Genomic DNA, 13,039 nt, shown 5'->3' on the forward strand with positions numbered 1-13,039 from the left:
CTTAGAACTACTTAAACCTTACTAACCTAAGGACATCACACACATCCATGCCCGAGGCAGGATTCCAACCTGAGACCGTAGCGGTCGCGCGGTTCCGGACTGAAGCGTCTAGAACCGCTCGGCCATAACGGCCGGCTGAATGATTTTACCACGATCTGTAATGAGGATATTGCTGATAATGTGAAGACGAAAGTGTCCGATAGATGCGACGAACTGTATTTTCACTAATTGTTTTGTCATGACCAAGTTTTGGAAATGATTGTCACCGAGACGAATCGTTATGCTGAGCAACGAACTGTTGAAAGAATTGTCAACGAAAAATGTACAGAACACAGCAGACTACAACAGTGGGTAGACACAAATAACGAATAAATGCTCCGATATTTTGGATTAGTTCTGTGGATTGGTTTAGATCGAAAATCTACACTCCAGAAATATTGGTAAAAGAATATACTGTAGAAAAATGATGTAAAGCTATACCCTGCAGCAGGTTTGAGGCCCCTTTGAGTATCCTAAATTTTTAGGACAATTTTGGTAAAAACAAAGGCAAACTGTACAACATTTCACTATTAGTCGATCTACGAAACGATAAATTTCGCAAAGTGTATTGTCCTGGAGGGAGAGTGTGCATGGAAGAAGCTATGGTACCGTTCAGAGGAAGGCTGATGTTTCTCCCTTACATTCCGGGGAAACGTCAAAAATATGCTCTCAAGCTATTCAACGTGTGTGTTCATGGAGACCATACCTGGCATGTGAAAGTGTATGCTGGAAAGGAGAATGCCCCCAAATATCGTGACATGTCCTCCAGTGTGGTGATGGAGTTGATGGGTCCATTGTTGAATGCAAGATGCGCTCTGTACGTCGACAATTACTATACAAACGTCACCTCAGCCCATAAGGTGAACGAACATTCAACCCACGTCGATGGTAAATTGAGGGATAACAGAAAGTGCAATCCAAAGGCAGTAGTGAAAGGATAGGTCAAGAAAGGTGAAATGTTATGAAGCGGAATAACACAAATGTCATTATGGGAAAACGGAAGGACACGCGATACGTCCTGTTTTTGAACACTAAAAACGTTCCAGAAATGGTAGCAACCACCTGAAGACAAGGAGCAACCATAAAACAATCCATAATTTTGGAATATAATTACGCAACATCCTTCACAGACGTGTCAGACCAAATTGCATCTTATGCCCCCGTTTTTCGAAGTGGAGTAAAGTGGTACTGCAAGATTGCATTCGAGCTCCTCACAAGTACGACAATTGTCAATGCCGATGCTATTACAAACACGTAATTGACAAAAATGTGCACGCCACTCAATTTCAAAATTAAATTGGACTTGCACTGCTAAAAATTGGAAACCCGAAAGTTGTACCAGGATCACCAGGAACATCAAGCTCACGGAACCATGTCTTGCAAGAAAGTGGAGGCATGAAAAACGGGTATTCATCATGTCACCAACGATACTCTCATAAATTTGGGCGCGCTGAAGTTATGAATAAATCAAAGCAAATCGTCTCAGAGCGTAAGGGTTGTCCGAAGTTCATGTGCTTGGTCTGTTTTTCATTCACACGTCTAAAGTAAAGCATACAGCCTATTAATCAACTCAGATATGTTTTTGCATGCGCTGTGAATTTGTAAACGAACTTGTTGAGTTAGTAAATATTCCGCGTTTAAATTAGTTTTGCTCTATTCTTCCAAAAAATAAATTGCATTCGTCTGAAATGCTTAAAGGAGTCTTGATTTGTTAATAAAGGTTGTGAATAATTCCCATGAACGTGCCTTGCAGTTATGATATTGAAGACATTAACTTCACGGGCCATGTGTTCAACAACTATACACACCCGAAAAAGGGCACGTCCTAGTACATAACCTCGGATGATTCATGTCCGGCAGCGAATGTGCTAATGACCCCTCGCAACTTCTCTGCATAGCGATTTTGTGTGCAGACACTGAACCAGAGACACGTCACTCAGTTGCTTTGAAACTACCGCTGGGGCTGTGAAAGATAAATAAGAAGAATCCTACGATTGCTATGCTGAAACAAGAAAAGAAATAGGAGAATGTACCTTCTAATCAGCGAAGTACTACTTATTTCTCCGATTATCGACTCCTTTCATCTTCATGGAGTGCGCGAGCTTAATCTGGCTTGATTTATGAAACATGATGGCTCGTTAACAGCCGACAAGTTTCAGTGTACACATTAGAAAGAATTCGAGAACTGTATACAACTCAAACGAATTGCAACAAACATCATTGGACAATATGACTTGTATTTTTAAAGGCAAATCTTAAGGTAATTTAGAGAGATCCGCTTCATTTGTAGTGGTATTTATTCCAACCACGACCGGTGTCGGGATTTTAAAATCCTGTCTTCAGCTGTGTGAAATTATTGGATGTAGTAACACATAATAGGCGGTTGTGCCAGTCAGCGCAAGAGATCCGAACACAGCATGTCGGCGGGTACTGTTCGCCGCCGGACAACCGCGCGGTAGGAACACCAACCACCGGTGGTGGTTTGAATAAATATTACGACAACTGAAGTGGACCTCTGTAAATTAATTATCATGCCTGTCAGTTGCGGATGTCCCATGTGCCACATATTCTCAAATTTTAGACTATTTCAAGTAACAGCACTTATTCCAGCGAACGTCAGAAATGTGAAATTATTTCACGTAAAGGAAAGAAGGTACAGCATATTCACAGAATACTGAATAGCGAATCTAGCTTAGAAATAGTACTAGGCTCTATATAATGAGGGTACCTACACATCACTTCTTAGAACAATGTATTTCAGGCGAGTCTAGCTCTGAAAGTCTACTTTCAGTGTGGTAGTAAACCACCCCATAATACTATCCAAAAGTATCTTTTCATCTTTTGTCCTCTTACTGCACTATGCATCATGCGTTGACACGTCTCATGTCTCTGTAAAGCTATCCGTATTATGCTAGAAGCGCATTGGCATTATTATGAAATAACAACATAGTTTCCTGAATGAATATAGTGTCACGAAGTTTCAAAACAGCATACACTCTGATGCAGAGTGAAAAATTTGTTCTGGAAACAGTCTCCTAAGCCATGGATAAGCTATTTCTCATTGATGCCAGGAGTTATAGTCCAGCAAATATGCAGGACATGTTGTGTGACGTTTGGAAAGTCGGAGACAGGCACTGCCAGACGTGCAGCTGTGAGGGAGGGTCGCAGGTCGTGCCTGGATCGTTCAGTTGGTAAGAGTACTGTGCCTGAAGAACAAACATGATTTTGAGATACCAAAATCACAGACGCAAATGCATATCTAACATGCGTACCGGGTCCTTCTGTTCTCAACAGCGATTGCCTTCGATCCATCGAGATGAAGGTTTTGAGACAGCTACTGATAACCTGGAGTCTTTCACTGTGACTCACTGGAATATTTTATCATCGTTCTGATGGTAATTATCTCGTCATCTGCTGTAAATTAAGCCCTAGTCTTCCCTTTGATGGTCCATTCGGAAGAGCACAGTGCCTTGCATAAATAGTCTATAGCTCCACGATAGCCATGAAGTGTGAGTCTAGCCTGCACATCGCTTTGTCTATCAAAGTTACTGCAAAAGCTTTTTTTTATTGTAAGTTCCCAAAGAGGCGGGCACCTCTAGAAGGATAGGTGGCAGTGACTAGGCAGTTCGCTGGTTACAGCCTTCTCGAGCAACGTCACTTTGTAAAATATTTAAACTGTGGTGCAGACCGGGTGTCGAAGCCAGAACATTATCTTTCGTGATATACTTTGTTCCAGGGGCGCCAGTCCCGTGAGGAATGCAGGATAGCTTCCACGAAGTTTCAGGATAGAGGCAGTGGCAGATGTGAGCTACGAACGTTGGTCGTAAGTCGTGCCTTGGTAGTTCAGCCGATAGGGAGTACTGGCTATGAAAGCTAAGGATCCGAGCTCGAGGCCTGATCCGGTATGCAACTGAGGAAGAAGCACCTCACAAGGGGATCCCGCCATAAGTCTCTCTCTGATACAGTCGAAACTTGGCTGGGTGAAAGAATGGTGAAAATAAAGGGACACATGTTTTGCATTACGCGCCAACATTCAGTACTTTCTGAGAAAATGATGGTCAAAGTTTAGATGCCACTTCATCAGTCCTCTCGTGCAGCTTGTATCCAAGTGTGTTGGTAGTGTAGTGGCTAGTAGCACAAATTTCGAATTTCTAAGTCACGCGTTCAAATCCAAGCTTTTGTTGTTTTTTTCTGGTGTTTTCGTCGTGAAAGCTATGTGTGACACCAGTATTTCTTGTGACATCGTGAAATGCAGCGGGATTATTGACAAAAGAAGTAAGCATTTTAAATATTATTAAAAATAGAATTTATCATCACATTTGACACGGATTATCGCATTCCAGAAAAATGTTACCAACGGTATTTATTTGTTTCTAATAAGTCAGTAGCGAATTTGGTCCACGAGTCCGACAAGACTTAAACCAACTAATGGAACGGATACAGAATGTGTACGCGACAGCAAGCTCACAAATCACTTTGTGGACAACGTTTTGCGACCTTGCGTAAAAATGGAGCCGCTTCTCTACATTATTGACTCATGGGGTGGGCAAAAACATTATTCCTTATACGATGGACCGGTTGTCAATGACGTCGGAATACCAATGTTTTCATTAAAATCAATGCCGTCCAAGTATATGCCTTTATGTTAACCTGCTTATGTATAAAATGGCTCAAATGGCTCTAAGCACTATGGGACTTAACATCTGAGGTCATAAGTCCCCTAGATTTAGAACTACTTAAACCTAACTAACCTAAGGACATCACACACATCCATGCCCAAGGCAGTATTCGAACCTGCGACCGTAGCAGCAGCGCAGTCCGGACTGAAGCCCCTTGAACCACTCGGTCACAGCGGCTGGCTGGGGAGGTATACTTTTACTGATTGGTGAAGAATGATATTCGCCGATTGTAGAAGTGCCCTATTTTCATTGCACAGCAACAGGAAATCACAAGTAGAAGTGACGTAATTAAAATACACGATTTGATCCATAATTATTTGCAGGCTCCAGTTTTCGAGAAAATGCTTCGATATGCGTAGTGCGCCACGAAATTATTGTCAGATTGCGAGGTATTTAGCGTTAAAAAAGATTTTTTCATAAGTCTGTTCACACTAAAAAAATGTGACTATGGCTTGTGGAACTTAGCACTTTGCAGGTGATGCTCCAAATTTTTATGCTTTGAAAGTTTTTTTTGTGACAGATACAACACTTGGGAACGCACTGATTATCTTGAAGCCTAAAACTAAAAATAAAAGCAGAAGAAAGAATAGTAGAATTTGTATGTTCTTAATTTTCAAATACTGTTAATTATACAAGGTGAACATTAATGAAACCGACAAACTGCAGGCACGGATTCCGGACTGGAAGTGGAGGGAAAAACGTCGTATGAACATGTGTCCGGAAATCCGTTGTTGCCACGGAAGATGGTGCTGACGAATGAAAGTTCGTCTGACCATGTGCCCGTCTATTCCTTGTGTGTTGCACGCTGTGTGACTGACGCAGCGTACTGTAAGCAGCAGAATGATCGGGAAAAAGCCGAGATGGTGTTTGAGTAGGGCCTAGCAGATGGAAACGATCGAGCGGTAGCAGGGCTGTATCAGAGCAAATATACTCTTAGATACCGACAACATCATACAACATTTGAAGCCCATTTTGGGGGTTTGTATGATCACGGGTTCTTTCAGACAGACGAACGTGCAGGGAGGCGGCGGACTGTGCGTACACCAGTTTTGGATGACCGGGTTCTGCTTCCCGGCCGTTTCCGCTTGTCCCCGACATGAATACCGGACCATTCTGCCGCTTACAGTACGCTGCGTCAATCACAAAGCCTGCAACACATATGGAACACACGGCACATGGTCAGACTACCTTTTATTCGTCAGCGCCATCGTCCGTGGCTACGATGATTTTCCGGGCACATGTTCATAGGAACTCTTTTCCTTCATTTCCAATCAGGAATCCGTTACTGTAGTTTGGCGGTTTTATTGATGTTCACCATGTATACAAGATCTGTGATTACAAAATCTATTTTTAATGAGATCTGAAATGCTCATTTCTTTTGCCAATAACTCCATTGCATTTAACATCACAAAAAATGTTGGTTTCACTTACTTCTGTGACAGCAAAAGAGCGAGGGGGAACAATCAGAAGACTGGATTTGAAGACGGGACGCAGAATTTCGAAGCTGTGCTCCTAACCACTTGCCTTCAAACTCCGAAAATGTAAACAGCGGCTTGTTTGGAATTCGGAACAGAGAACAGTTCATTACTAGTTAAAGATGCTGCAGATTTTCTGACTCATGTGAAATGCGATCCTTTGGGTCCAGGTTGGGACTATCGGCAGACCAGCCCATTTCAGGACTGTTATTGTCCGCAGACAGTTGCCTCACAGATGCTGCTTTATGGCTGGGTGCACTTTCGTACTGATACAAACAGTCATTGTCTCCGAACTGCTCCTCCACTGTTCCTCGGAACTCTCCCAGTAACAATCCTGTAAAATAGTGTCAAATGTGTTTAAATCCCTCCGGATTTAGCGTGTCCGTAAGCACAATAACGGGGGCATACCCTAACCACGATAAACACTCGTTTACCGTAACATCGCCTCCTCCTTTCTCGGCTGTTGGCACTGCGCATGACGACTGGCTGGTTCAAATGGCTCTGAGCACTATGGGACTTAACTTCTCAGGTCATCAGTCCCCTACAACTTAGAACTACTTACACCTAACTAACCTAAGGACATCACACACATCCATGCCCGAGGCAGGATTCGAACTTGCGACCGTAGCGGTCGCGCGGTTCCAGACTGTAGCGCCTACAACCGCTCGGCCACCCTGGCCGGCCATGATGACTGGTAAAAGTTCTCCACATATTCGCAAAGCCCAAATACTTCCAACGGATTATCACAGTGTATAGCGTGATTCATCGCTACAAATCACACGTTTCTAGTCACTCGCTGTCCAATGACGGCGTCCACTATATCATCTCAAGGTCGCTAAGACTTGACGGTAGAGATGTGTAACATACGGAATTTTACGGACTATAAGACGCACTTTTTGCTCGAAAAATTTCCTCCGAAATTCACGTGCATCTTATACTCGAAATAAATGTAAAAATGTCGAGTGTTTGATTTAAAATACCAACCACTCATAAAAATGGCCATATATTCGATTCGGAGGGAAACCTGTCTCTATCTGGCAACATTGGATTCACCGATGCGACGAACATGAGTTGTCGGGATTCACAAGGACGGAAGGAAAGGTGCTTTAATGAAGAAGAGTTCTCTTTTTGTGCTAGATCAGTTTAGTAGTGATTTGAAAAATTCTGTGAAAGAGAAATTGAGGCGGAGAAATGCAGAGCTTACTGTTATTCCGAGAGGACTTACTTCACAATTGCGACCTCTTGGTGTCTCGCTAAGTAAACTATTTGGAGTGTGTAAGGGAGGGGAATGGATCAAACTGATCATGGATGAAACCCAAGATGAATTTACGTCGAAGGGAGCTTTAAAAGGACCTACAATCAAACAAGTATGTCAGTGGATCAAACAGTCGTGATCTAGAGTGAGAGGAGAGATTATTCTTAAATTTGTCACGACGTGCGGCATAACTAAAGCTCTCGATGGCAATGATGGAGATGAATAGCAAAACGAAGAAGAAAGTTCAGATAAACATTTTCAAGGATTTTACAGCTCAGTTATGGTTTATAAACTAAGAATTAATTTTAGTCTGGATTTTCAATGGTAAAAATGTTATTTTTTTTTACAGTCCGTAAAATATGGTATGATAAGCTGCTCGACACTGTATCTCACCCTCTGCCAGGCTTGGCGTCCCTATTCGTCAGTACGTGAGGCCTGCATGGTCTAGCTGCGGTTGTTCCCTCCAATTCATAGTAACATCGCCACAACAATCGACTTTGGCAGTTTTATAAGGGGTGAAACGTCCCAACGGATTTATTACTCAGGTCATCACAATGACTAATCGAAGTTCTAAATCATTCAGCACTCCTAAACCATCCGTTCTGCTGTTGCTGCTTCCCTACTGACAGCACGATGGTCGCCGCCTCCTTTTATACTGGCGGGTCCACGTCTCGTGACATCTAGCGGTCAGTTCTGCATTACAGAGGAGTGTCTGGATACTTTTTACCTGATAGTATACGTGGAACACGGTAGTTTCGCAGCTTGGAATAGTTAATAACTTTGCATTGATATTTGCCTGACAGTAATGGTACATTTTACAAATAAAGTCAAACAATTTTTCCTTTTTTCATCTAACAGCGAACTTTTTCTATTTAGAATTACAACTAGCAAGAAAACAGCTGTCCAGGTATAGTTGCTTGTTGAAACAAAGATAACATTGTGCTCTATTGCATTTAAACTCTCGCGCATTGTGATATGTTCATGACAGAGATAGCGCTTTGCGATGTGTTCATGACAGAGATACTGATCTCTTAGTTCAGTCTAAAGCTCAGTGTGATACACTACTGGCCATTAAAATTGTTACACCAAGAAGAAAAGCATATGATAAACGGTTATTCATTGGACAAATATACACTCCTGGAAATGGAAAAAAGAACACATTGACACCGGTGTGTCAGACCCACCATACTTGCTCCGGACACTACGAGAGGGCTGTACAAGCAATGATCACACGCACGGCACAGCGGACACACCAGGAACCGCGGTGTTGGCCGTCGAATGGCGCTAGCTGCGCAGCATTTGTGCACCGCCGCCGTCAGTGTCAGCCAGTTTGCCGTGGCATACGGAGCTCCATCGCAGTCTTTAACACTGGTAGCATGCCGCGACAGCGTGGACGTGAACCGTATGTGCAGTTGACGGACTTTGAGCGAGGTCGTATAGTGGGCATGCGGGAGGCCGGGTGGACGTACCGCCGAATTGCTCAACACGTGGGGCGTGAGCTCTCCACAGTACATCGATGGTGTCGCCAGTGGTCGGCGGAAGGTGCACGTGCCCGTCGACCTGGGACCGGACCGCAGCGACGCACGGATGCATGCCAAGACCGTAGGATCCTACGCAGTGCCGTAGGGGACCGCACCGCCACTTCCCAGCAAATTAGAGACACTGTTGCTCCTGGGGTATCGGCGAGGACCATTCGCAACCGTCTCCATGAAGCTGGGCTACGGTCCCGCACACCGTTAGGCCGTCTTCCGCTCACGCCCCAACATCGTGCAGCCCGCCTCCAGTGGTGTCGCGACAGGCGTGAATGGAGGGACGAATGGAGACGTGTCGTCTTCAGCGATGAGAGTCGCTTCTGCCTTGGTGCCAATGATGGTCGTATGCGTGTTTGGCGCCGTGCAGGTGAGCGCCACAATCAGGACTGCATACGACCGAGGCACACAGGGCCAACACCCGGCATCATGGTGTGGGGAGCGATCTCCTACACTGGCCGTACACCACTGGTGATCGTCGAGGGGACACTGAATAGTGCACGGTACATCCAAACCGTCATCGAACCCATCGTTCTACCATTCCTAGACCGGCAAGGGAACTTGCTGTTCCAACAGGACAATGCACGTCCGCATGTATCCCGTGCCACCCAACGTGCTCTAGAAGGTGTAAGTCAACTACCCTGGCCAGCAAGATCTCCGGATCTGTCCCCCATTGAGCATGTTTGGGACTGGATGAAGCGTCGTCTCACGCGGTCTGCACGTCCAGCACGAACGCTGGTCCAACTGAGGCGCCAGGTGGAAATGGCATGGCAAGCCGTTCCACAGGACTACATCCGGCATCTCTACGATCGTCTCCATGGGAGAATAGCAGCCTGCATTGCTGCGAAAGGTGGATATACACTGTACAAGTGCCGACATTGTGCACGCTCTGTTGCCTGTGTCTATGTGCCTGTGGTTCTGTCAGTGTGATCATGTGATGTATCTGACCCCAGGAATGTGTCAATAAAGTTTCCCCTTCCTGGGACAATGAATTCACGGTATTCGTATTTCAATTTCCAGGAGTGTATTATACTAGAACTGACATATGATTACATTTTCACGCAATTTGGCCAGCTGGTGTGACCGTGCGGTTCTAGGCGCTTCAATCTGGAACAGTGTGACCGCTACGGTCGCAGGTTCGAATCCTGCCTTGGGCATGGATGTGTGTGCTGTCCTTAGGTTAGTTAAGTTTAAGTTCTTCTTAGGGGACTGATGACCATAGATGTTAAGTCCCATAGTGCTCAGAGCCATTCGAACCATTTTTGAACCACGCAATTTGGGTGCATAAATCCTGGGAAATCAGTACCCAGAACAACCACCTCTGGCCGTAATAACGGCCTTGATACGCCTGGGCATAGAGTCAAACAGAGCTTGGATGGCGTGTACAGGTACAACTGCCCATGCAGCTTCAACACGATACCACGGTTCATCAAGAGTAGTGACTGGCGTGTTGTGACGAGCCAGTTGCTCGGCCACCATTGACAAGATGTTTTCAATTGGTGAGATATCTGGAGAATGTGCCGGCCAGGGCAGCTGTCGAACACTTTCTGTATCCAGAAAGGCCTGTACAGGACCTGCAACACGCGGTCGTGCATTATCCTGCTGAAATGTAGGGTTTCCCAGTGATCGAATGAAGGGCAGAGTCACAGGTCGTAACACATCTGAAATGAAACGTCCACTGTTCAAAGTGCCGTCAGTGCGAACAAGAGGTGACCGAGACGTGTAACCAGTGGCACCCCATACCATCACGCCGGGTGACACCAGTATGGCGATGACGAATACACGCTTCCAATGTGCGTTCACCGAGATGTCGCCAAACAAGGATGCGACCATCATGATACTGTAAACAGTACCTGGATTCATCCGACAAAATGACGTTTTGCCATTCGTGGACCCAAGTTCGTCGTTGAGTACACATCGCAGGCGCTCCTGTCTGTGATGCAGCGTCAAGGGTAACCGCAGCCATGGTCTCCGCGCTTATAGTCCATGCTGCTGCAAACGTCGTCGAACTGTTCGTGCAGATGGTTGTTGTCTTGCAAACGTCCCCATCTGTTGACTCAGGGATCGAGACGTGGCTGCACGATCCGTTACAGCCATGCGGATAAGATGCCCGTCATCTCGACTGCTAGTGATACGAGGCCGTTGGGATCCAGCACGGCGTTCCGTACTACCCTCCTGAACCCACCGATTCCATATTCTGCTAACAGTCATCGGATCTCGACCAACGCAAGCAGCAATGTCGCGGTACGATAAACCGCATTCGCGATAGGCTACAATCCGACCTTTATCGAAGTCGGATACGTGGTGGTAGGCATTTCTCCTCCTTACACGAGGCATCACAACAACGTTCCACCAGGCAACGCCGGTCAACTGCTGTTTGTGTAAGAGAAATCGGTTGGAAACTCTCCTCATGTCAGCACGTTGTAGGTGTCGCCACCGGCGCCAACCTTGTGTGAATGCTCTGAAAAGCTAATCATTTGCGTATCACAGCATCTTCTTCTTGTCGGTTAAATTTGGAGTCTGTAGCACGTGATTTTCATGGTGTAGCAATTTTAATGGCCAGCAGTGTAGCAATAAAGCAGCCGTCCAAGTGCAGTTGTTTGTTGAAACGAATATAACATTGTGATCTGTTGCATTTAAACTCTCGCGCGTTGTGATGTGTTCATGACAGAGATACTCGTTTCTTACTTCAGTCTAAAGCTCAGTGTGATATATATGCAGCGCGTCAAATGAAAGTTCCCTTACTTTTCCTCTCTGTACTGATGCGCCGTTCCTTGAACTGTAAGCTGCGTGCGCAATGAAAGAATTTTCGGTAGAAGATTATGTGTGTACCGATCTTGACAACTAAATGAGGACTGTTATCAAGTTTTGTGCCATTTCAATTTGGACGATTATGCAGCTAGTTTAAGACTTGACCTGAGCTGAGCGTTTCCAATGCAGCCGGCGAGCGTTTACACAGCGGCGCAGGACTGCTGCTCTCCGCCTGCGCTCTCAAGAAATTGCTTCCCCCCCCCCCCCCCCCTTCCCTCAGGCCACCGTCTCCACCCTTCTGATTGGCCTCCTGTCCTAGGCAGATATAAGCCACGTGGCCCACCAGGCAGAAATGCTGCGTTCTTATCACATTACGAGATGTAGTCATAAGGTTTTATTACCTCCTTGAAAAAAATCGAGTCTCGAGAATGAAACTTGATGATCTTTCTCTACATGTTAACCTTTGAATACGATGTATTCTCCCAATTAATGTACGACTGTATAATAACTTTGGTTGTGAAAGTCATTCTGAAATATCTTTGACTAGGTCCTGTGGAGAATGAGAAGGGGCATTGTAGTGGAGCAAAATTGCCCCTTGGACAGAAGATATCGTAGTATACTCCTTTGGGGTTAGCTGCTTGCGGACATTATGTGTTAGTACGACACCATGCCATGGTACGTTACTGTGGCGCAGGAATTTCAGTGTGTAGCGTGTAACAAGTCTAATAACATATTTCCAGAATGATATTTCCACTCTGCAGCGGAGTGTGCGCTGATATGAAACTTCCTACCCGCGAATGGCAAAGGTCCAGAGTTCGAGTCTCGGTCCGGCCACAGTTTTAATCTGCCAGGAAGTTTCACTAATAACATATGTTTTTGAGTGGGGTCCGCCTTAGCAAAACACTATTTTGTTTTTGCCCCAGATAGATTTCGCTGCAGCTGCACCATCATCAGTGGTTTTTTTATTGTTGTGAGTGTTAAACATTAAGGAATGTTCTTTACTGTTTAAATACATACAAATATTAGTTTCCGAATTGTAACTACAGGTTTTTGAGGAGCACATAAAGTTGTGTATTCATACTTTCTTATCACACGGTGTGGTTTTCCTGCTGTATTGCGTTTTTATAGCGTCTGTTGTTCTTTACAGTTTGTCACCTACAACTATATACAACTTAATGTAGGCAAAACGTTTACGCAAAACTTACGATTTCTAAACTGTTGTGGCTATGTCTAAGATTAATAATTTATGTGAAAGGTTGTGTGTGTGTATGTGTGTGTGTGTGTGTGTGTGTGTGTGTGTGTGTGTGTGTG

This window comes from Schistocerca piceifrons, chromosome 1 (genome assembly GCF_021461385.2).
Source record: "Schistocerca piceifrons isolate TAMUIC-IGC-003096 chromosome 1, iqSchPice1.1, whole genome shotgun sequence".
In the NCBI taxonomy this organism is placed as follows: Eukaryota; Metazoa; Arthropoda; class Insecta; order Orthoptera; family Acrididae; genus Schistocerca; species Schistocerca piceifrons.